Source organism: Trachemys scripta, chromosome 1 (genome assembly GCF_013100865.1).
Source record: "Trachemys scripta elegans isolate TJP31775 chromosome 1, CAS_Tse_1.0, whole genome shotgun sequence".
Classification (NCBI taxonomy): Eukaryota; Metazoa; Chordata; order Testudines; family Emydidae; genus Trachemys; species Trachemys scripta.
This window is the reverse complement of record NC_048298.1, coordinates 55276378-55299329: the sequence shown is the minus strand read 5'-3', so window position 1 is coordinate 55299329 and position 22952 is coordinate 55276378. Positions and strand designations below refer to the sequence as shown.

The 22952-nt window shown below is 43.7% G+C and overlaps 1 pseudogene; it reads right to left on the bottom strand.

Moving 5' to 3' along the window:
- Positions 1-20992: 20992 nt before the first annotated feature.
- LOC117871425 lies at positions 20993-21152 on the bottom strand (annotated as a pseudogene).
- Positions 21153-22952: the final 1800 nt, after the last annotated feature.

Below are 22952 nucleotides of genomic sequence, written 5' to 3'. Positions count from 1 at the left end.
ACAGACCAGTAAGTGATAATCCAGGTGGGCACTTGTCCTTCTCATAGAGTAAATAGAACTTGAGGTGAGCACTTGTTCCACTTTATAAGTCTCTGGAGGAGCATTTTTCTCTCACAGACAATAAACTGAAATCCAAGGCCATATTCAGCAGTTTTTAAACAGAATTCCTCATTAAAGTCAGTAAGAAGTTCTGTTTTAAAACCTATGGCACATTATGGCCTCAAGTGAGCACTTCAAGGAAAACTATAATGCCCTTATACTCCCTGTACTAACTTACTTAAGGGAATAAACCATTTTTGTCATGTAAGATTTTTTTTCTTTTAACTTGACTGCTCTTTCAGCTTGAATATACCCACAGAGACAGAGATATAGTAAGATGTTCGAAAGGAGCTGCCCTCTAGGTCACACTCATTGTGGAGAGGGGGAGGCAGAAATCCCTCCGTTTGGAATTAACTCTCAGGCAGTATTTCACGCCTCTCCCCTCTCTGGATGGAGGATTTTGTTGTGTATTCTGTGTGAAAAATGTATAAAGAATCACTCAGCCTTGTTTTTAAAACGTCCCTCATTCAGTTTAACCCCGAACAACATTCAGATCAGCACCCCTGTGATATTTTGAGGGGTTTGGGTATTTCAACAGTAGTGTATGCAAGGCTGCTAAAACTGAGACAATACGAATGAGAGACTTAAAACAAAATAAGGAATTGGGGTCTAAATATCTAATTGAAACATATACAGCATAAGCCTTTCTCACGAGCGGGAGACAGTTTTAAACATGTCTTAAAATGCTTCTGAACTCAGGGGTGGGTGGGTCTCCCTAAGTGAGTGAGACTTGGCAGAGGTGAATCATTTTTTTTGCCTGTATGCAGTCGGGGAGGGGGGGTGCAGAGAGAAGGATAGTCAGATTGCGAACAGGGTTAGGTGGGTTTCCGTGCTAAGTACAGCAATTGCGCACGGTCCCTTACGTAACTGTCAGCTGGGGATTCCCTAGAGGGGGTCACTGTATTCAACCATTACACAGACCCCTGCCGCCGTTCCAACACGCCTGGGCTGCCGTTGCCGCCGCTACTGAGGCTGCGGCTGCAGCTACAACGGCGGCTCCTCACAAAATGGCGGCGCCCATGGACGCGGCAGCAGCCCCATTTTGTGCCCACAGAGCTGTCAACAAAACACGGACTCGGCCGGGGCAGAGACGCAGAAGTCGGCGGCGAAGCGACGTTATGGGGAGCGAGGGACTTCACCAGCCTCTCGTCCCCGAGAAGAGACTTTCTATAAAGCGTGCGCGCACTGGGCGGGGGAGGCGAGCAGCGGACGAAGCGGCGAATTGAGCGCTGGGACCAGCAGGGAGCGAGAGCTCTGCGGGGACCTTCCGGAGCTGTGGCTCCGTGGTCGAGGCGATGGTCCTGCCCTGTGCGATCCGGGAAGCTCGGCAGCAAGGCGCTGCCCCGATCTCGCCGGCGGGGACGGGGAGGTTCCCCGCGGGGGATAGGTCTTGGGCAGTGGGGATGGGAGCGGATTTGCTGTCTTCTCCTGGAGACCTTGTTCCGGGCTCGCTCCTTGCTCTTAAACCTCTCCCTTCTTGAGCTCGTGGTTGGCAGCCCAGTTTATGTAACTTTATTGCTATAGGAATCTTGCAAACCTGCAAGGAGCTGCAGGAAGATCTGGATTCTTAGTTTAGTTAATTAGGTCAATTTCAGCACTTAATTACTGTTTGCTTCTTTTTAGTGCGTGCCTTTGGAATCGGCCTATTAGGTTGATGCTTCAGTTTACATTAGCTAACAGCAAGGTACAAAATGTCTGTGTTAGACTCTAACCCGTGACTCTGACATCTTAACAATATGTGTTGTTTTAAATTTAAACAATGGTTTGATCTTTATACTTTAATTTGATATAGCTAGGTACCATTTGATACGGTTTGTAACTAATGTTTGCAATATTGCAATGCTTTTTATTTCTTGTCGTGAAAGTGTACCTTCCTTTGGGGTAAGCGATGGGGGATTGGTTGGAGGAGGAATTAAATTAAAGATTTTACCCAATTTCTCTAAAGGTGACTTTTGTCTAGGTGCATTGTTCGTGGTTCTGAACGGCAGATGCTGTCTTACTGATGGTTGAAGTTTTTTTTTTTTTTTTTTTTTTTTTTAAATTGGAATTCTGAATATATAGCAATCACTTGAAATGAGTGGTATTCAAAGGTTATGAAATATCTCCTTGTGTGACATTAAAAAGTCATGGATCAAATGTAGATAGAACAAAATGCCACTGCCTTACTGTAGGTAGCTTCCCTTCATTATTATTGTATGGGTCTTATAATCGTAACTTAAATTGGTATAAAATGTAAAATAAAAACTAAACTACAAAAATTGTTTAGATTATATATACAAGGCTGTTGATTTACTTTTTTATGTTAATATTATCTGTGGAATCAATGTTCTTGTAGATCATGCAGATTTAGTGATCTAGGATTATTTACATTGTAAAAGTGGTTTGTTTGTTTGTTTTTTAAAGGGGGTGGGGAGACAAGTTTAATTGTGAAACAAAATCCCCACTGCTCTACATCATAGTTCCAGTTAGTCATTTTGTCTGAATCTTCACTACTGTGTTATGCTTGCAATCTATTTGTCCAACTGCTGCTCTCTACAGGCCAGGCCACAGCTGCACTGTTAGCATGCCACTACTGTGTTTTCTCCTTTCTGGAGGGTGAAATGTTGTTCACCTATTCTCACTGGCCCTTTTCATCCTTGTTTTTGCTACTCTTGCTGCTTGGAAATGTTAATTACTGCTAATCAGAAATGTAATGTTGCTAGCCAAATGTTGATAGGAACTACTATCTCAGTAATTTGTAAATTCTTGAAATTGAAGTGCTAGTGTATTTTCTCAACTAGTATTTTTTGGTAATTGCAGCCCATTATATGGGCTAGAGAGGACCGTTATATAGTGCATTTCTTTAGTTGTGCACAGAGTACTGTGTAGTATAGGATGAAATCTTGGAAAGGAATACTGTAACCATAATTGTGGGTTAAGCATTTGGCTACAGGAGAAATAGTCAGACACTTCACATGATAGATATATTTCAAGCATTTTTAGTAACAACACATGTAGAAGTGTTGGCGTTAACTTCAAGACTTCTATGTTTGCACAGCTCGCAATTACTGAAAAGTGTATACTCTCTAACAAGGGGTATTTACTGAGCAAAAGTATAGAATACCTGCCATTTTTCCTTCCCCCTACTTACTTTTTAATGCTTTTTAATTCTTTATTACACTTTAGAGTACTGGTTGTTTTAAAGAAGATGTTACTAAAGACATGCAAATCATTGATCAATATCTTTACTGAACTGTGCAATATTATCCTATTTTTTAAAAAAAAGCGTCTCTTAAGCATATACTCAATTTTAATGTACCATGCTTGTTTTATCATATTTTAAATGGAAAAGAACCTGCAATATTATGGCAGGTCTGTAAATTCTTACCCATGAATAGTCCCACTGAAGGTGTGGGACTCTTCATGTAAGTAGGGGTTTGCAGAATTGACCATTTAAATAATCTCAATAACAAATACCATCATCTCAAAACTAGTCAATTTGAAAACCTTGGTTTAAGTAAATTCAGGAATTACACTTCCTAAATTCTCCTAATCTGTTTTCTACTTTCCTGTTTTTTAAAAAACTAATTGTTTGTTGTGGTGTTACTGTGTAGAATTCTCCCTCCATCCCTCCCCACACACAAATAAAAGGAAAAGCTCACTATATACGAAGTCTTGTTGCATGCAAGTAAACTTTTTAAAAAAAATACTTATATTGTTACATATAACAATATGTACTTTACTATTAAATAAGTACTATTTGTACTTATTAAATAGTAAGTACAAAATTTTCAGACTTTTTTGAAAAACAACTTTTATGTATAATACTGCAAGTACTTTTGCTTTGATTGTAAGTAAATTCAAGACTACCATACCTGTAATGCAAAGATATTAAATCTGGGGCTCTGAATGATGTGAAAGTGGTGATACTGTGGTAAATATATCCAGGGAACAGTAGAATTCAGAGATTTGCATATGGGATGGCCAACTGGTACAATTCTTAAAAGAAATACTGAGTTGCTTACAGTCAATTCATTTGCTTAATCTCTAAAGTAAGCATGACTAGCCACTGTGAAAGCATTACTTTGTGATTACACCTGAGTTGGTCTGAATTGGTTGGTGGTAGTAGTAATCTTTCTGACACCATGACAGCTGTAATTAAAATTTAATGCTAGTACTGTACAGTGTTATACGGGGGACTGATTTCTTATTGCATGTGTGAAAGTTGAATTGAAATATGAAACTGTGGGCTAAATTCCGTATTGCTGAATGTGTTTCTGCTGAATGTTAAAAGAAGATTATTGGGTTATGCTTCAAGCCAAATTTAAGGGTTTATTCTTCTTTTTTTTTTTTTTTGTAAATTTTTCACAAAACTAAAGCCCAATAAAATGTTGTTATTTTTGGGGGGGGTGTCCACTGGAACTTTAAAAAAAAAACTAACAAACATTTCCCCCATAGCGTTTGAAGTCCAGATGTTCCAACATTGTGCTAGTGTAAAAGATCTCAAGATTGTGGATTGTACCGGTTTCTACTAGTGGTCCATGAAACATTTGTTGGTCACGTGATGCTGGTTCATCTTACTTATATTTCCACCTATTAGACAACAGTAAAAGATAGCTAAAATACATTAAATGTTCTCTGAATAAGCAATTGCTCTGGTTAGCAGAGGGATTTTATGTAATTGTAAATGAAAAGGGAAGCGATTCCTGCAATCACAAATCACAAATTCAAGGCGAGGTGGTCAGTGAGACAGTTAATGAATTTCAGCCTGATCTATACTATGAAAAGAGTTGAGAAAACTGCTAGTTAATGGAAACCTGAAAGCGAATCTGACAAGACGTCAATTTAACAAAATTGAACTAACTAGTTCAGTCCCATTGTTCAAGCTGATTTGAAATGCTTAAAATAGTGTCACTGTATGGTTACCTAAGGGCACTTAATTCTTTTTTTAAATTACTGTATGACTTTTTAAGCTATTGACTATTAGGCTATGTAATATATATTAGGTATTAACTATTAGCAGGTGAGCAAAGCTGCACCGAAGATGCTTAGCAGGCTGCTGTATTTACCTGAATAATGTGGTAGTACATGTATAATTTTTTTTTTTTTCCAGCTAAAGGAAAAATCTCAAACTTATTCATTGGTCAGATAGTAAAGGGACACTACCTCAAATATCACACTGTCTGAAAACATTGTACTTACTATAGTTACAAGTTACACTTAAGGTTACCAAAACTGAAAGAAGCTGGTGGAAAATACATTTTTCTTTATTTGAGGTTCACTTTTCACGTTTGATAGCACTTCATGTATCGTCAGTTTCGGATCCTCTTTCGTGCACTAGCATGATGGCATCACTCTTGCACTGCTCTGGGAGGAGCACATGGGCATGCTCTTCTCCAGATACTTCACTAGTGTTTATCAGCCCCATAGAAACCGAGCTCCTGCTATTTCTGAATTTTGAGCCAGGAGGGTGTCTTCCTTATGATTCTCGCTTGAGAATGGTGGGCATAAACCGGTCCAGGAGGCAACTGGAGCGCAGGGACAGGAGGAATCCTGATTTCCCACCCAGCCTTGTGCACAAAACTAAGGAGCAGTTGTTTGCTCCTAGAGACTCCCTGGCAGGTCTAGTGGAGAAGTTGTTCAGGAGTTGGTACTGTACACCTTGTTTCAGTTCTGCTGAAGAGGCAGGCTGGTGGAGGGATCAGAAGAAACAGTAGGCCTGAGTATATTTGGTGGTGCTCTTAGTTATTGTCTCAGGTTCTGCAGGGACTTAATAAGATAGCACTGCATGTGTTCATGCTTGATTCATGTTCTTAAGGCTTTGCAATTGTAAATGTTGTCACTTAGATTCTGGAAAACTGCTTTCTGGTAGCAAATTGTGTGCCTCCAAATCAGACTATGCAGGGACTTACCTGGAGTATATGCCATGATGCAAATAGAACTGTGAAGTTGTTTTTTGGCAAGCTTGAGTTGAAAAGTATGGTCTTTCTTTAGATGAAACTGCTTTTAGTGTCATTTCATCCTTGAACAGATTACTCTAATTTATTAATTAGTTTACAAATGAGAATTCTTTAACGCTACAAATTTTGCTGGTGTATTAAGACCATAAAAGTGAAATATGCTTGTCTCTGGATGAACCCTTTGAAGGTTATTTGTTCTAGTATATACATTTCAAACAGTATGGGCTCATTCTTCACTCATCATCTTAACTTTTAAGAAATTGTGGGTCAGACTTTCCCTCCATACCACCAGAGGTTTCTGAATTCTTATAGCTCCCATTGTCTTTAGTTGGAGTTAGTGGTGTTTATCACTTCTGCAAATTTGGCCCTGTGGCCATAATCAGGTCAGATATTTTTAATGTCAAGCTTGCAATTCTGTACAGTAGTTCAGGGAAAATTCCATTACTAAGCACTGTCTTCAGGAATTCTGGAGTACAATCTGTCCCTGGGCAGAAACTTATTTATTTCAAAAGCAGTTTATTTCTAAATTTTGCTATCACTGAAACCAAGTTATTTGTTATGTGTTTTGTAAAAACAATTCTGAGAGGCATATTGTGTCATAGTGGACAGAGCCCTGGTCTGGTACTCAAGAGACCTGGGTTCTATACCTGCCACTGGCCTGCTGTAACCCAGCAGGCCTCTCCCTGCCTCAATTTCCTAATCTGTAAAATGGGGATGATGATACTGACCATCATTGAAAAGCACTTTTAGTCTACTGATAAAAAGCACTATATAAGAGCTAGGTATTATCATCAAAATTACTTTCTTTTTACATTAAAAATTTAAGCCTGTAAGCTGGAAGAGGTGACTAAACATCAAAACTAGATATAATTACACACACACAAATTACCCTGAAATAATGTAATGCATGAAGGTTAGGAAATGGCAGAATTCAGATTATTTTAATTCAGTCCCCTTGCATATATGCATTATATGATCATACATACATTCTCTTCCACAGGACCACCCCCACATTCAGTTCACAGGGTGGATGGTGCTCAATGACTGAGCAGTTATTCAATATTTTGTTTTATCATTGTTCAGTGTGTGTCCCCATGCTTTCTTACCTGCACAGGATTCAAATCCTGGTGTAAATAATTATTTCCTCATAGGCTTTTCTGTGGCACTCATCAGGATAGTATTTAAGTGCTTCACAGACATTAATGAATTTATGTTCATAAGATCCTAGTGAAGTGATATTATTCCCATTTGTAATGGGGTAAACAAACCCCACACTGTGACAGAAGGGATTAAAGGACTATACTGGCCCAGCTAGCCCCATCCCTCCAAGCCTGCAGATCATGTTCCAACTGGAGACAGGGTTGAAAAGGGAGCAACCCAGTTCAGAAGCAGGAGGCTGTGGAGGAGTGCAGACCTATCCTAAAGGCTTCTGCCAAAAGGGGATGGAGAAGCCTCCCTGACAGAACAGGACTGAATGTGGAGCCCATCTGGGGCTGGCAGTTTGGCTTCCTTTTTCTTTTCTCCTTGTCTGGGATCAGAAACTGAGGGAAGGAAGCAGTAGTAGGAAGCGACCCAGGGAAGGTAGCTCAGAGGGCCCCTTCCAGAGGCCAAACAGGGCTGACCTTCCTAGGGCTGTGGGTTGGAGCCTGGTGGAGTGGGAGGGGCCTGGACTCCTCTACCACTACCCCACGACCGAGTGGATGCTAACCGCTAGGCCCCCCGAGGACCCCATTACACCATTTCATAGAGCAAGAACTGAGACCCAGAGGCCTCAATTCACACAGGGACTTTGGTGCCTAAGTCCAACATTTAGGCATCACTGTATTCACAAAAACCACTGATGCCTAATCTTGGAGGTGCCTTTTTGTCAGCAGGCATGTGCAAAACCACTGAAGTCCTGATGGTGCCAAGCTACTTAACATGCTAGCTCAGGCCTAAATCCCAATGGGATTCTCAAGATAGGTGTTCCCTTTCTTACAGGGCCAAATCCAGTTGATGTGCTCAAAGCACCCCCACAAAAAAGACTGCTGGGGTTGAGGTGTCCCTCCATCAGTCTTCCATTATACCCAATAGCCCATTGGTTAGGGCACTCACCTGAGATGCAAGAGAGCTAGGCTTTAATTCCCCCTCTGCCTGCTTTGAACTCAGATCCCCCACCTCCCATGTGAGTTCCATAACCACAGTGCATTGGCTATCATAGGTTGGGGTCTTTCTCCAGGTCTATCATGAGAAAGTGCTGACCTGACTTAGGTACCTAACTACAGGAGAGGGTTCATGTCAGAAGGAAGCGTCTCCTTCCAGCCTGTCAATTAGGTGCCTCTGGCCCTAAACCCTGCCCCTTCCTGTATGCTTTACTACTGGCTATCTTAAAGTGGCTTCCTGCTCAGTATGTTGGCTTCTGTGAATCCTTTTCTTAGGCACCTAGCTTTTCCTATATAATGCATGGGGATCTTGGGTGCCTGGAAAACCCCGGGGATACATAGGAGTTGGTGTTACAATGCCCAAGTTTCCTTTGTGAATCTGTCCCAGACAGATTAAGGTCAAAAGTGCCCACTAATTTTAGGTGCCCAATTTGAGATGCCTAGGACCTAATCTTTCAGATTATTTAGTATTATGGCACTTTATGTTCAAAGCACAGCTCCTTTTGACTTCATTTGCAGTTGTGAATACTCAGTAGTTGTGCAAATCAGATTCCAGGGCCTCAAGTTGGGTACCAAGAAAATGAGAACACAATTAGTGGTCACTTGTGAGTTTTTGGTTTAAGTGGCTTGAGTAGCATCACACAGGAACTCTGGCAGAGTAGAGATAGAAACACATTCTCCAGGGCAGCATTTAACTGCTTTTAAACATGATTATCTTTTTCTTCTTGCAGTCCCCTGATTCATTCACTACACCCCTTCTAACTTCTGCAAAAAATGAGGTAGGGGTCCTACAGACAACAGTCTTCTTCACTATACAATCCCGATTGAGCCCCAGAGCACAGTCCAAACTCTACTTTTTCTGTTCATCTGTTCCTCCTTCCCCCGCAGGATTCTTGACCCAGTCTCCTTTCTCAGCCAATCTCATTCTTTGCTTTGCCCCCACATCAGCTCCCAGTTTCAAGCCCCCTTTCACCACCACCCAGACTCCTTGTCCCAGTCCCCTGCCTTATCCCAGTGGCAGTCTACTCCTGCCATTTCACTCCCACCTCTTCCCACCCCCCACCACAAGTCCAGCTCTTTGTCCCCTCTGTGTTCCAGTCAAGCATCCTTCTCCATGCTCCCTGGATTCCAGCAGGGGGAGCACTGAGCACAGGAGCAAGTCTCCCTGCTCTCTTGTGGTGCCCAGTGCCACAGCAGTCACCATTGGCAATTACAGGGAAAGCCCTCCTCAGACCTCACAGCTGTAGGTTCGAGCATGCTCAGGGTAGACAGGATTTTTCAGAGAATTTAGTTGTTAACTTCTAACAAATCTCTGCTGACCAAGTGCAAACTGAAACTTTTTCAAAGGCTCATAACTTGGCCTAATTTGCTGCTCTTGTAGAAAAACTGCCCAAAAGGTCCATCCTTAACACAAAGGCAAGCCCACTGTCAAATTTCAAGTCCCTGATCCAAAGCATGAAGGTGTTAGCACTTCTCAACTTAAAGGTTATAAGAATCTTTTTCACATGGGCAAAACATATTTTTCTCTTATCTCATTCTTAGAAATGACTGAAACCCCTTTTCCTGAAACATTCCAAAACAATTCAGCCCAGGGGAGATACTGAAAAATTTCAGCCACAATGGTTAAAGTTTGGCAAAGTTATAAGCAAAGAAAACTAGTTCTTATAATGAAAGCGTCAAGCAACTATAGGCAGAGATGGTGGCAGTGCCTATAATATTCAGTAAACAGCTCAATCCTGCAAACGCACATCTGAGTAACTATTCATGTGAGTAGTCTTATGGAATCCAAAAGATAAATACATAGTTAATATAATACACATTGAAGAAGCTAGTGTATTTCTTTCTTTTTTAAATGAAGACTACATCAGTATATAAAATCCTGTTGCCTTAGTGATCTTGCATGCCAGCTAATAAAATAGAAATTAAAAATGGACCATGTAATCTAGTTATTTCACAACTTTTTAAAGTAGATTTTCTTGATCATACCACAAGAGCCATTTGAATTCTATTTGCACCCACTTCCCCCCCAGCTTTTGAACCCAATTCTAAACATTTTTATAGCAACTAGCTAGGAAATACATTGTCTGAGAGCCTGGGACAACCACGATCTCCATGTGAGCAAAGTGAAAGTTGTGAATTATTGATCTGCAGACAAGTTTCTGCATGCACTTAAAGATCAAAGGTATAGTGGTTATCCATGGATGACCCAGAGGTCTCTTTTCTGGGAGGCAAGGCCCAGCCCTGAGTCTCAGCACACTACATACAGAAATTCCTCCCCAAATCTATGCAACTCTGAATCCATTTAGTCACTCATCGGAACTAACTATGGTTTTTGAGACAAGGGGCAAGATCGTCGTCTACTGTAAGTCAGCATTGTTTTACAGGCTTCAGTGGAGATACACCAACTGACAATTTGGTACAAAAGCTTTAATGTGGAGTTAAGAAACAGCTTGATTTTTCAGTTTGAGGGAGGTGCACTTCAGAAAATCAGGCCCTTGAATTTGTAATATTGATACGGTTGGTTCTAGATGAAGTAACAGAAGCAGATCCCCTTCTGGGTCCCCCTCCCCGCCTCTTCATACCCATGGAGAAGGCACTATCAGTCTCCTTTGTGCATGAAGCTCACTCCCTTTAGGCTGTGGTTGCTTCCACCCTTCATCTGCAGTCTTAGTGAGCCCACTGCATGGAGGTGGAGTCAAAAGGCAGCTTTCAGAGCAGAAAAAAGAGGCAGGTGCTTTGGGCAATGGAGCTCTGCCACTGGCACTAGAGTTAGAGCAGTGGATTGGAAAATGGTGGCTGGGGCAACTACTTGCCATGTGGATCCTGGGAAGAGCAAGATCACAAGTCTAAGGATGCTGCAGAGGAACACTGAAAAACATGCTGGGCCTTAGGATTGAATTTTCGAGTTTAAAAATGGTCAGGCCACAATTAACTCTTTATATTCTTGATACAATTAAATGTTAATCAACAGTACTCACATCTTCTCCTGAGTATTTCAGTTCTCCCTGTGCAGTTGGCTTATTTTATGTTTTTCTTTATTCAGCTCATTCTTTCTTCCATGACACTGACCTCTTACGTTCTACAGTGCTGCATATTCACTTTCCTTCACTTCCCATTTCCCCCCCCTGCGAAAGGCCCTGCCATGACTGTCATTTCACTTCTGTTTACTTTTCTTCTCAACAGTCAATCCCAACGGCATGGAACCTTCTGATTCCAACATTCCATTCCTTTTCCTTCTTTTAAAGAGTCATCACCCAAACCATTTACCTATTGCTCAAACAGCAATAGAGAGGAGCAAAAAATCACTCTTTATGTATCTTATTACGCATTGATCAGTCCAAGAGACCTGAAGCAGAAAACAAAGTTGCACCCCCCCACACACACACTTCTGCAACAGTTTCCTTGTAAACACCACCAAAGAGGGTGGTGAAATGAGTTGATTCACCTACTCCTCTGCTAAATTCTTCATCTAGCTCCACTTGGCCAGTCACAACCCACACTGCACTTTAGAAGGGGTGCACCTGGCTGGTTAGCTAACTGTGCATGCATTCCTTCAGTGCAATAGGGGATACAACTGTCATTCTGTGGTATTTACAAGGAAACTGAAATACAGAGCTAGATTTCATTTTAAGTGCAAGACCCTTGTGGGATGGACAGAGAATATACAGAATTAGATGAAATATTTTGGTTACAATGATCATTGCTACCATATTTTTCTCAAACCAGACTATGCATGCTCTCTGGCTGTACACCCCAGAACGTGGTAGTATTACACAGCACCTAAAATTTGAAATCTGTAGTCCTGGGAGGGAGCTCGGAGACAGGCTGCCATACTTGCTGGTAGTCTTCCAATGACACCTTTACAGACCTTTGTGGATTGGAAGATAAGCCTTAATTCTTCTTATACCTCAATGTTAACGTGAAAGGATCCAGCAGGATCAATAGAGTTTCTGTACATTTTAAATCTTATGCATTCTGAGGTCTATGCATATTTGAATTGAGTATAGAAGCTAAAGCAAGGGTGGCCAAACTATGGCCTGCAGCCGATTTAATGCGTCCCTCAAGCTCCTGCTGGGGAGCGGGGTCTGGGGCTTATCATGTTCTAGCTGAGGAGCAGGGTTGGGGGCTGCTCCGTGGGCATGTGCCACAGCTCCGCACAGCTCCTGGAAGCAGCAGCATATTCCCCCCTCTGGCTCCTATGTTTAGGGGCAGCCAGGGGGCTCAGTGTGCTGCTCCCGCCCCAAGCACCGCCTCCATAGCTCCCATTGGCTGGGAATTGTGGGAACTCCTCGATTCCCAACTCGGAGCATCCTCCTGCACCCTAAATCCCTGATCCCCAGAGCCTGCACCCCCAGCTGGAGCCCTCACCTCCCCTCATCCCCCGCACCCAGCCTGGAGCCCCCTCCCGCACCCTGAACTCCTAATTTCTGGCCCCACCCCAGAGCCCACACGCCCAGCCAGAACCCTCATTTCCCCCCCCCCGTGTCCCAACCCCAATTTTGTGAGCATTCATGGCCCGCCATACCATTTCCTTACACAGATGTGGCCCTTGGGCCAAAAAGTTTGCCCACCCCTGATCTAAAGCCCGCTTATCCCAGTGTGGTATGCAGGGTTGGAAGAGATGGACAGCAGGTCAGGTTGCAGGGTTGGCCTAAAGCAGTCAAAATTAATTAGTTTTATACTTTCCAATGTAGGACCTACCTTACCACAAAAAGTTTATGTTCATTATGTGAAATGGAGCGGGGGATAGGGGAAGATGGAAATGAAAATGAAGGAGCAAAATTAAGTTATTTATTCCTGTTTTAAAAGTAAATATTAGACTTCAGCTCCAAAGACAAAGTTGATGTCCTCCAGCCCAGTTGTTGTGCTTTCCAAGAAATTGAAAAATGCTCTATAAAGAGGTAGATTTTATAACTATATTTCCCTTTCGTAAGAACCTGAACTGGGAGCTCTGAAACAGCTCCCCATTCAGCACTGCAAGTAAAATCAAAAGAGCCAGATGCTTCTGAATTGCTATCACTAAACGAAAGGAAATACAATGGTTTGACGTCAAACGCCGTCAGCAATGCCTCAGAAGCAGATAACTTCTTTTAAGATTTTTTTATTTTATTTAAAATGCTGAGAAACTCATAAAGCAACTATCCTCCTGCAAATACCTCCTTAAACATATATCTGTTTTAATGCCTAAAAAGCACTCAAAATAGCTAGTGTATATAGTTCCTTAATTTATACCATGTCCTACCCTCACACTTATCTGTTTTATTCACCTGTTATTCTTCTCACATGTTTAGGCCTTGAACTTGCAAACATTAAAAAATGCTCTTTAACTGTACACATGAGTAGCCTCACTGATGTCATGGGCTATTCATACATAAAGTTAAGCATGTATGTGTTTGAAGGATGAGGGCCTAAGAATGTAAGCACTTTGAATCAGGGACTATCTTCCTTATGTGTCTGTATAGTTCCCAGCAAAATAGGACTCTGTGGTGTCTAGTTGTTATCCCAATACAAGTAACTAATGTTTCAGGATGCTCAGTTAAGTTATTTGACAAAATAAAGTATAAGAGGAACCACAGCTGGGTTGTAGCGTGGTTGGGGGGACTCAAGAGAAAAACAGCATTTTAAAACTTCCCTTCTCGTGTACTTAGCTGCACTATCAAGTGGCAGTGTTTGGCCCTTTGACTATATTCCTGCTTTCTGCTACACCTACACATGGAACTCTTTAACACTGACAGTATAGTATTTGTAATTGAAAGAGACTATTGGTCTACATTCTGTGCCTAAAAGGCAATCCAGCTTCAAAAGGAATAATAGGAGTAATAGTCCGAGGAAGAAACAATTTAATGTATACTTTTGAAAGGCTGATGAATAGGTAAAAGTTGTCTGGCTCTATGGGTGAGGGGAAAGCAGTGAACGTGTTATTCCTTGACTTTAGCAAAGCTTTTGATACGGTCTCCCACAGTATTCTTGCCAGCAAGTTAAAGTAGTATGGGCTGGATGAATGTACTATAAGGTGGATAGAAAGCTGGCTAGATAATCGGGCTCAATGGGTAGTGATCAATGGATACGTGTCTAGTTGGCAGCCGGTATCAAGCGGAGTGCCCCAAGGGTCGGTCCTGGGGCCGTTTTTGTTCAATATCTTCACTAATGATCTGGAGGATGGCGTGGATTGCACCCTCAGCAAGTTTGCAGATTACACTAAACTGGGAGGAGTGGTAGATACGCTGGAGGGTAGGGATAGGATACAGAGAGACCTAGACAAATTAGAGGATTGGGCAAAAGAAATCTGATGAGGTTCAACAAGGACAAGTGCAGAGTCCTGCACTTAGGATGGAAGAATCCCATGCACTGCTACAGACTAGGGACTGAGTGACTTGGCAGCAGTTCTGCAGAAAAGGACCTAGGGGTTACAGTGGATGAGAAGCTGGATATGAGTCAACAGTGTGCCCTTGTTGCCAAGAAGGCTAACGGCATTTTGGGCTGTATAAGTAGGAGCATTGCCAGCAGATCGAGGGACGTGATCATTCTCCTCTATTCGGCATTGGTGAGGCCTCATCTGGAGTACTGTGTCCAGTTTTGGACCCCACACTACAAGAAGGATGTGGAAAAATTAGAAAGAGTCCAGTGGAGGGCAACAAAAATGATTAGAGGGCTGGAGCACATGACTTATGAGGAGGGGCTGAGGGAACTGGGATTATTTAGTCTGCAGAAGAGAAGAATGAGGGGGGATTTGATAGCTCCTTTCAGCTACCTGAAAGGGGGTTCCAGAGAGGATCGATCTAGACTGTTCTCAGTGGTACCAGATGACAGAACAAGGAGTAATGGTCTCAAGTTGCAACTTATCCTGAAAGTTAAGTGCTCTCCATTGAAGAAGTGAGAGATCTGAGAGGATGATTAATTGGGATCAATTGGATGGATGTTTACCTACTCCATGGATTTTTAAGGGTACGTCTACGCTGGCAGAGTTACATCACCGCTCAGAGAGCGCTGAAGGGAAACCGCTGTTGTGTGTTCACACTTATCAGCTGCCTGCGCAATAGTGTGTTCACACTTGCGGCACTTGCATCGGTATTCGGAGCTGTGCACTCTGCCCAGCTATCCCACAGAGCATCTCTTCCTTTTCTGCTGCTCAGAGTTGTGGGAAGGCGGAGGGGATCGTGGGGCATCCTGGGTCCTGTCCCAGTGCCCCATGATGTATTGCTTCGCATCCCAGCAATCCCTGTGCTTCCATCCGCATTTGGCGCCATCTTTCAACGGTTTGTGTACTGCGCGCTCTGCCTCTTCGGTCTGCAGGAATGGATCCCGCACTGTTGACCAATATGCTGCTCGCTCTTACAAACATGTCACGAGTGGAATTATTCCTTAAAGTACAAAGGCAAGAGGAGTTCAACATTGATCTCGCCACGTGTAGTAGCTACGACACGAGATTGCTTGTGGCTTTCAGAGAGGTGCTGACCACAGTTGAATGCCGCTTTTGGGCTCGGGGAAACAAGCACTGTGTGGTGGGATCACATCGTCATGCACGTCTGGGATGACGAGTAGTGTCTGCAGAACTTTCAGATGAGGAAAGCCACATTCATGGAACTGTGTGATGAGCTCACTCCACCCCTGCAGCGCAAGGACACAAGAATGAGAGCTGCCCTGTCGTTGGAGAAGCATGTGGCGATTGCACTGTGGAAGCTGGCTACTCCAGACTGCTCCAATCGGTCACTAACCAGTTTGGAGTGGGAAAGTTGACCGTTAGACTCGTGTTTACGGACGTTTGCGGGGCCATTAATCGCATCCTGCTCCGAAAGACCGTGACTCTGGGCAACATGCATGACATTATGGATGGCTTTGCACAAATGGGCTTCCCTAACTGTGGAGTAGCAATAGACGACACGCATATTCCAATTCTGGCACCAGACCACCTAGTACATTAATCTGAAGGGGTATTTCTCTATGGTTCTCCAGGCGCTTGTGGCTCACCATGGGCATTTCAAGGACATAAGTGCAGGCTGGTCAGGAAAGGTGCATGACGCACGCATGTTTCAGAACACTGGCCTGTTCAGGAAGCTGCGTGCAGGGACTTTCTTCCCGGACCAGAAGATCACCAGAGGGGAAGTCGAAATGCCTATTGTGATCCTGGGAGACCCTGCCTACCCCTTAATGCCATGTTTTATGAAGCCATACACAGGGCAACTTGACAGCAGCAAAGAGCAGTTCAACAGGCTGAGCAAGTGCAGAATGACTGTTGAGAGTACTTTTAGCCATTTATAGGCCCACTGGCGCTGCCTGTATGGGAGGCTGGACCTGGCCGATGACAATACTCCTATGCTTATAGCCACATGCTGTATGCTCCATAATAATTGCGAAGGGAAGGGTGAAAGCTTCACGCAGGGCTGGACCACTGAGGCTCAGCACCTGGAGGCTGAATTTGAACAGCCAGAGACCAGGGCTATTAGAGGGGTGCAGCGCAGGGCTAGAAGGATCAGGGATTCCTTGAGGCAGCAATTTGAAGTTGAAAGCCACTAATATTTGTTGCTGTGATTGGGAGTGCAGTGCCTGAAATGCTAGGAGGTGATTGTGATTGGTGCAGATGATGCACTGTGAAGATTTAAGAAAATTGCCTGTTGCTTTGTAGGGCTCTGTTTCCTTTCAATTAATGAAATAAAGATTGCTTTTAAACCAAAACAGTTCTTTTATTAAAAAACAACAACTGGAGGAGAGACACAAACAAAAAACACATCAGCACTGTGGGAATGGGGAAAGGGAGGGTCCTAGGAGAAGGTGGGACCTCTGGACAGTTAAAGATTTGTGTATGCTCAGGTATCATATGCAACCTTGTCCTTTGGAGTACAGTGCAGCGGGTACTGTACTTCAGCAGGGCTAAACTGCAGAGAGAGGGATGTTGAGTGCAGTGGGTACTGGGAGTCTGCAGGGCTGGACTGTGATGGTGTGACAGATTGGTAACATAAATCTGCCTGAGGCATCAGGTGATCAGGCTGAGGCCGCAGGATCATTAGGGGAGGAGATGACGGAACACACCAAGTGACTGAGTTTTAAAGCTTTATTAATAAAATAACAAAATAACAGAAGTGAGGGGGCTCCCAACGTCACTCAAAGGAAGGAAGAAAGTGTTAGTGCCCCAAGCCCTAACCCACTTTCATACTCACACACGCACTACCCGGGGCTGGCCAAACCTGGGTGTAACGTACGAAGAAGGGGGAAAAGGTGGACAGGAGTTCTGTCCTGTGCACAGGTCATCCGGGGGCCACTGTTAATCTCCGATTTGCTTTCGCTCTCAGGAGGGTTTTAAGTCCTGGGGTCTTTTGGGGGCATTTCGTTCAGGGACCTCTGTCCCCCATGCTCTTTGTACCAGTCCAAACTGGCTTTCTGCTTTCCCAAAACACACCGGCTTCAGGGACGTGAGACTCTGGTTTTTCCCCTCGCTGGCCTTCACCTTCTTGCCAGTTTTGCAATCCCCTGCCCAGCTGATCCCCCTTTTCCCACGGTTGGCTGGGGTTGGGTAAGATGCAGATGTGGCTGCAGATTTTTTTTTTTGGCTATATAGAGTCTGTTCAACTGCCGTAACCTTGGATTAGAGCCCGCGTCCTATCTTTGGGCTGAACTGAAAGCTAAGGCTTTGAGATAACCCTTTCTCTTCTCCCTTCCTCCCCCTTCAGCCTCTCGTGACCGGCAAAGGAATCTTCCACTCTACACTCACACCTTTAACCCTTCCCAAAATGCCTTGCGATGCTTGCAACAGCATTAGCAACATACAATGCTGATCTGCCTCCCCAGGGGACCCCCGGAGGAAGGGGGCCATTGGGTTGTGACAACGGGGCAGGAGTGGAATGCAGCAGGCACAGACTGGAGCCAGGAGGTTGATAAGAGTGTGTTTGGTAGTGTCTGGGGGACACATGGAAAAGAGTTTTGCAACAGTGGCCGCAGGGGAGGGCAGGCGCGGAGCTGCTTGATTTGCAGTGCTAGTAGCGCCTAGAGCATGTCTGCTTGGTGCTCCATAACGTTTAAGAGCCACTCAGTGGCTTCGTTCTGGTGTGCCGCATTCTCCTTTCAACCCTTTTCTCATTGTCGTTCCCCCCCCCAACCCCATAGGCATCGACTTTACCCAGCACCAGTGTGTGCTTGCGCCCCCTCCGTCCCTGCCCCCATTCCAACTGCTTCCTCAAATCCTTGGCCCCACCTCCTCCCCTGGGCGCACCACAATTCCCCTCCACTCCCAGGCTTACCGCTCGAATCAGCTGTTTGGTATAGCAAGCTTGGGAGGGAGGGAGGAGAAGCAGAGCAGTGGCACGCTCAGGGGAAGAGGCGGAGCGGAGGCGAGATGGGGGGGTGTGGGGAGGGCCCCAGGAAGTAACCCGGGGGGGGGAGCTCCAGCCCCGGAGCACCCACAGAGTCGGTGCCTATGGTCCCGCCACTCCTTCAATTCTTGTTTTACGGCCGCATGGGGCATCATGACATCACGCAGAAAGTTCTCTTTAGTTCTTCGTGGCCACTTTCTAATTCTGCGCAGCCGTTCAGCTGATGATAACAAAGAGGGAGGGTGGGCTCCCATGGTCATATCTGTGAAGCCAAAATACAACATTTTACAGAAGCAGTATTGTTTCCAACACACAGACCAACGATTCAGTGATTTAAAACATATCCACTATTCACATACCTATCACTAACTGACCACAGGCAAGCATACATGAGCCACAAGACACCCCAAATGGAGAATAACCACAGGGGCAGGGGAAATCAGTGTTCCAGGATCGTACTGTACACTGGGCACATGGCTCTTGGGGAGAGACAGCACTGTAGTGGGAGACTTATAATCATTATTGTCTCCCACATTTTCCACAGGCTGTGTTAATTATGGAAGATATCTTGCTGCTGAGGGTGAGCAGGGAATCAAGGGAGGGTCTTCTCCAAGACTGCGGCTTCTGCCGTGGCCTTATGCAGCTCGCCTATGTGCAGCAATTGTTCACCCCGACCCCCAGTGACATCAGAGTGGCACGGGAAAGTTACCCTTAATGGGGCAAGAAACAAAGCAGCTCTGCCAAAGAACCTGCGGCAGCAGATTGCCCAGTATCTCCATGAGGGTTTTGTGGAAATCTCTGAGGCAGATTCCTGTGAAGTGAGGGGGTCAATCCGCTGTTCCGCTGCTTAGACTATGCATGTGGTGGTACGCGCATCAGATAGACACAAGCCTGCTTTCTGCAACCCTCCTGCCCCCAACAACTTGCTTCAGCGATTCCCAAAAGCCACTTACCAGGGGCCTCCTTTTCTGTTTGCGCGTCACCAAGCTCCAACAGCTGTAACTAGCTAATCTCCTCTGGGGTAGAGAAGAGCTCCAGGCTGCATACATTTCTGATCTCCAAGTCGTCCTCTGCCTTTGGGTCCCCTTCTCCATCCTCGTCCAAGATTTCCTCCTCCTAGTTCGGTCCACTCTCGACTGGCACATGAGCCACAGAAGTATCCACAGTGGCCTTTGCAGTGGAGGTGGGGTCGCCACCGAGTATCGCGTCCAGCTCTTTGTAGAACCGGAAGCTTGTGGGCGCAGCCCCGGAGCAGCGGTTTGCCTCCTGTGCCTTGCAGTAGGTGTTCCATAGCTCCTTCACTTTGACCCTGCACTGCAGTGTGTCCTGGGCATGGCCCCTTTCTGTCATGAAACATGAAATCTGTAGGTATAATTCCTACAGTTGGAGTGCAGCTGGGACTCGACAGCCTCCTCTCCCCAAATGCTGATGAGGTCCAGCAGCTCGGTATTGCTCCAAGTAGGGGATCGCCTGGTGCGTTGAGCAGGCATGGTTGCCTGGAAAGATGTGCTGAGACCACTGCATGCATCACCAAGCAAACAGGATGGGGACTTTCAAAATTCCCAAGGAATTTAAGGGGTGGGGATGACGGTTACCTGAGGGCAGGACAGTAGGGTTCAAACCGATGACCAGAGGGATGAGAACAGGCATTGTGGCACACTTCCTGGAGGCCAATTGCAGCACTGTAATCAACCAAGGTGTCTACACTGGCACCGTGGCACTGTAACCCCCGCGCAGAAAGCTCTATGCCTCTCATTGGGGTGTTTTTTTACAGCGCTGCAACTGCGCAGTTTCTGCACACTAAGTGGCTTGGCAGTGTGTACACGTCGGGAGTTACACTGCAGAATGCTGCTTTATTGTACAGAAATTTGCCAATGTAGACAAGGCCTAGAAGTAAGGGAAAGTGGCAGATGGGTTGGGATTGTCAAATCATATGAGAATAAGACCTGTATGGGTGCTGGTTAATGAAATAATTTGTGGAATTTAATGAAGGGTATTATTGATCTGCTGGAGATTTGCTTAGCAGTTACGGTATACTTTTAATGCTGTATTCTGCTTTTACAAACATCCTGCTTAACTTCAGTCTTTGTGTTTATGAAGCAACTTAATGAGAATGCTGTTGTTGGAATCACTCTTTTGAGTAATTTAACATCCATAAAGGATTGTATTTGCAATTAAGCGTTTCAAGGATAATTTCTTAAAATGAAAAGGCTGGCTTAAAATAGTATCTTCTCTTGCAAGAAGTTGTGTAAATTCTAAATGTAAAGTCTGGGACAGATGCCCATTATCCCCATCTGACTATGATCAAGTTCTGTATATATAAAAAGTTAGTAGCTGTAAAGAGTAAATATTTTTATAAAAATAGAGTGTATATCTGCTGTATGTCCCGCTATGAGGCTAATACACATGGTACATTTTTATGTTTATTTTAAAGGAATACAGGGCTCGATTTTCCACTGCCCTTCAGATTGTGTACTTATTTACTAGTAACCACGATAGTCTCCCTGAGGGGAGGTGCACTGTTCCTGGAGGTACTGCAATACCAGGTCAATGCGTGGAGTAGATGGAGCAAGCTCCTATTCCATCTCTCTGTTCCAAAAATCCATTCAATATATAGTCCTGTGCAAAATAAGCTACCTTTCTGATTTGGTAGCACCTTGCACAGGTATAAGTGATTATACAAGGTGTACAGCAGTGAAGAACTCAGGGCCATTATCTTGAAGGAAATTATTAAGTATATCTTAACTTCTGTAAATGGAAAGTGTTATTTGGATTTCTTTTTTAAGTCTAGCATTTCATGTTTAGTTTAAGAAATAATAGCTTCCATTTATGTGGCAAAGTAGTTAAAGCAAGAGCCCTCTGCTCCTTCCCTAATTACTGTAATAGCAATTAACTGACAAACACATGTTGGCTCATACTCCATTAAAAACATGAGGTAGAGAAGGTTTTCCAAGTGGGAAACAAATAAGTCATGGGAAGGATGACATTGCTGTTTAGTTTTCTTTTAAAAGAGTTTCCACTGATTCAAAATGCATAAATTTGTAGTGTACTTAATAATACAATAAGTACCACTCAACCATTTTTAGAACATATAGTCAGGAAATCAGCCCTAACTAATTAGTCTTCTTTTTCACCCTTTGTTCAAGAAAACATTCTCTGTTTATAAGAACTTTGAAAATGATCATCACCAAGATACTTCTTAAGAAGCAGTTTAAAGTGATAAAACTTAAAAACAAACCAACAAGGAACCTTTGCAATGTTTCAGTCCCTGAAAATATCCTTGCAGTACCTTGGCTATATAAAAATACTACTTATGGCCATGGAGAATGCTATGAGAGGTGCTGACTATTATTTATATGCAAAAAGTATAGAATATTTACATAAACAATACCAGGTTAGTATAAAACTGAATGTTAACAGAGTGCTGCAGTTAATTAGCTCAGTGGTTTGAGCATTGGCCTGCTAAACTCAGGGTTGTGAGTTCAATCCTTGAAGGGGCCATTTAGGGATCTGGGGCAAAAATCTGTCTGGGGATTGGTCCTGCTTTGAGCAGGAGGTTGGACCAGATGACCTCCTGAGGTCCCTTCCAACCCTGATATTCTATGATTCTATGAATTCACGATTAGAGCAGTCAAAAATCAGGCATAATGTAAGAGTGCAACAAGATAGTCTAAATGGATGGTATACATTTAAATTTGTATTTATGAACTTAAAGGTTATTTTGCAGTGAAAATATTTTGCTCCCTCCATGCACCTTGCATCAAGCTCACTGAATTTGTGGTCTCATGGAGGAGGTAGAAGCAGTTGACAGAACTGGAGCCTGTAGAAATGGCTCACCTTTTTTTGGGACAGCTCCATCCTTTAGAAATTGCTGCTCATCAACTTGAAATTAGGCTGGAAGACTCAGCAAATACTGTCCAGCACCATCAGTTCCTGTGAGTGAGATACTTCTTCACTGAACATTATTTTCATGAGCTACAAAACAAAATCTTTTTGGCTCTGAGGTGCTGAATGGAAGTTTGCATAGGGGTAGGAATCAGGAGATCTAGATTTTATTCTCAGATCTGCCATAGACTTTTGTGTAACTTGTGCCTCAATTTCCCCATCTGCAAAATGGTTATATTTTCCCATACCTCAGCAATATTTTGAGACTTATTTCAGTTATATCTATAAAGTGCTTTGAGATCAGATGGAAGGAACTAAGCCAGAGAAAAATTTTCATATTATTTCTCTATGTGAAACAATATGAAGGCCCTGACATCTTTGAGGTAATTTTTGGAAGCTTCTCCACCCTTTGGCCTTCTCTTTACTAGAGAGAAACTGACTGTTTGGAGAGCCATTCTACCAGAATGCTTTTTAAGCAGTTCATGTGCACATGCAAAAGCATTTTAATCCAACTAATTAATATATTCCAAGAACATTTGACTTAAACTTGTTTTCAGCAGGTCTAAGGACCATTTTATTCTCAA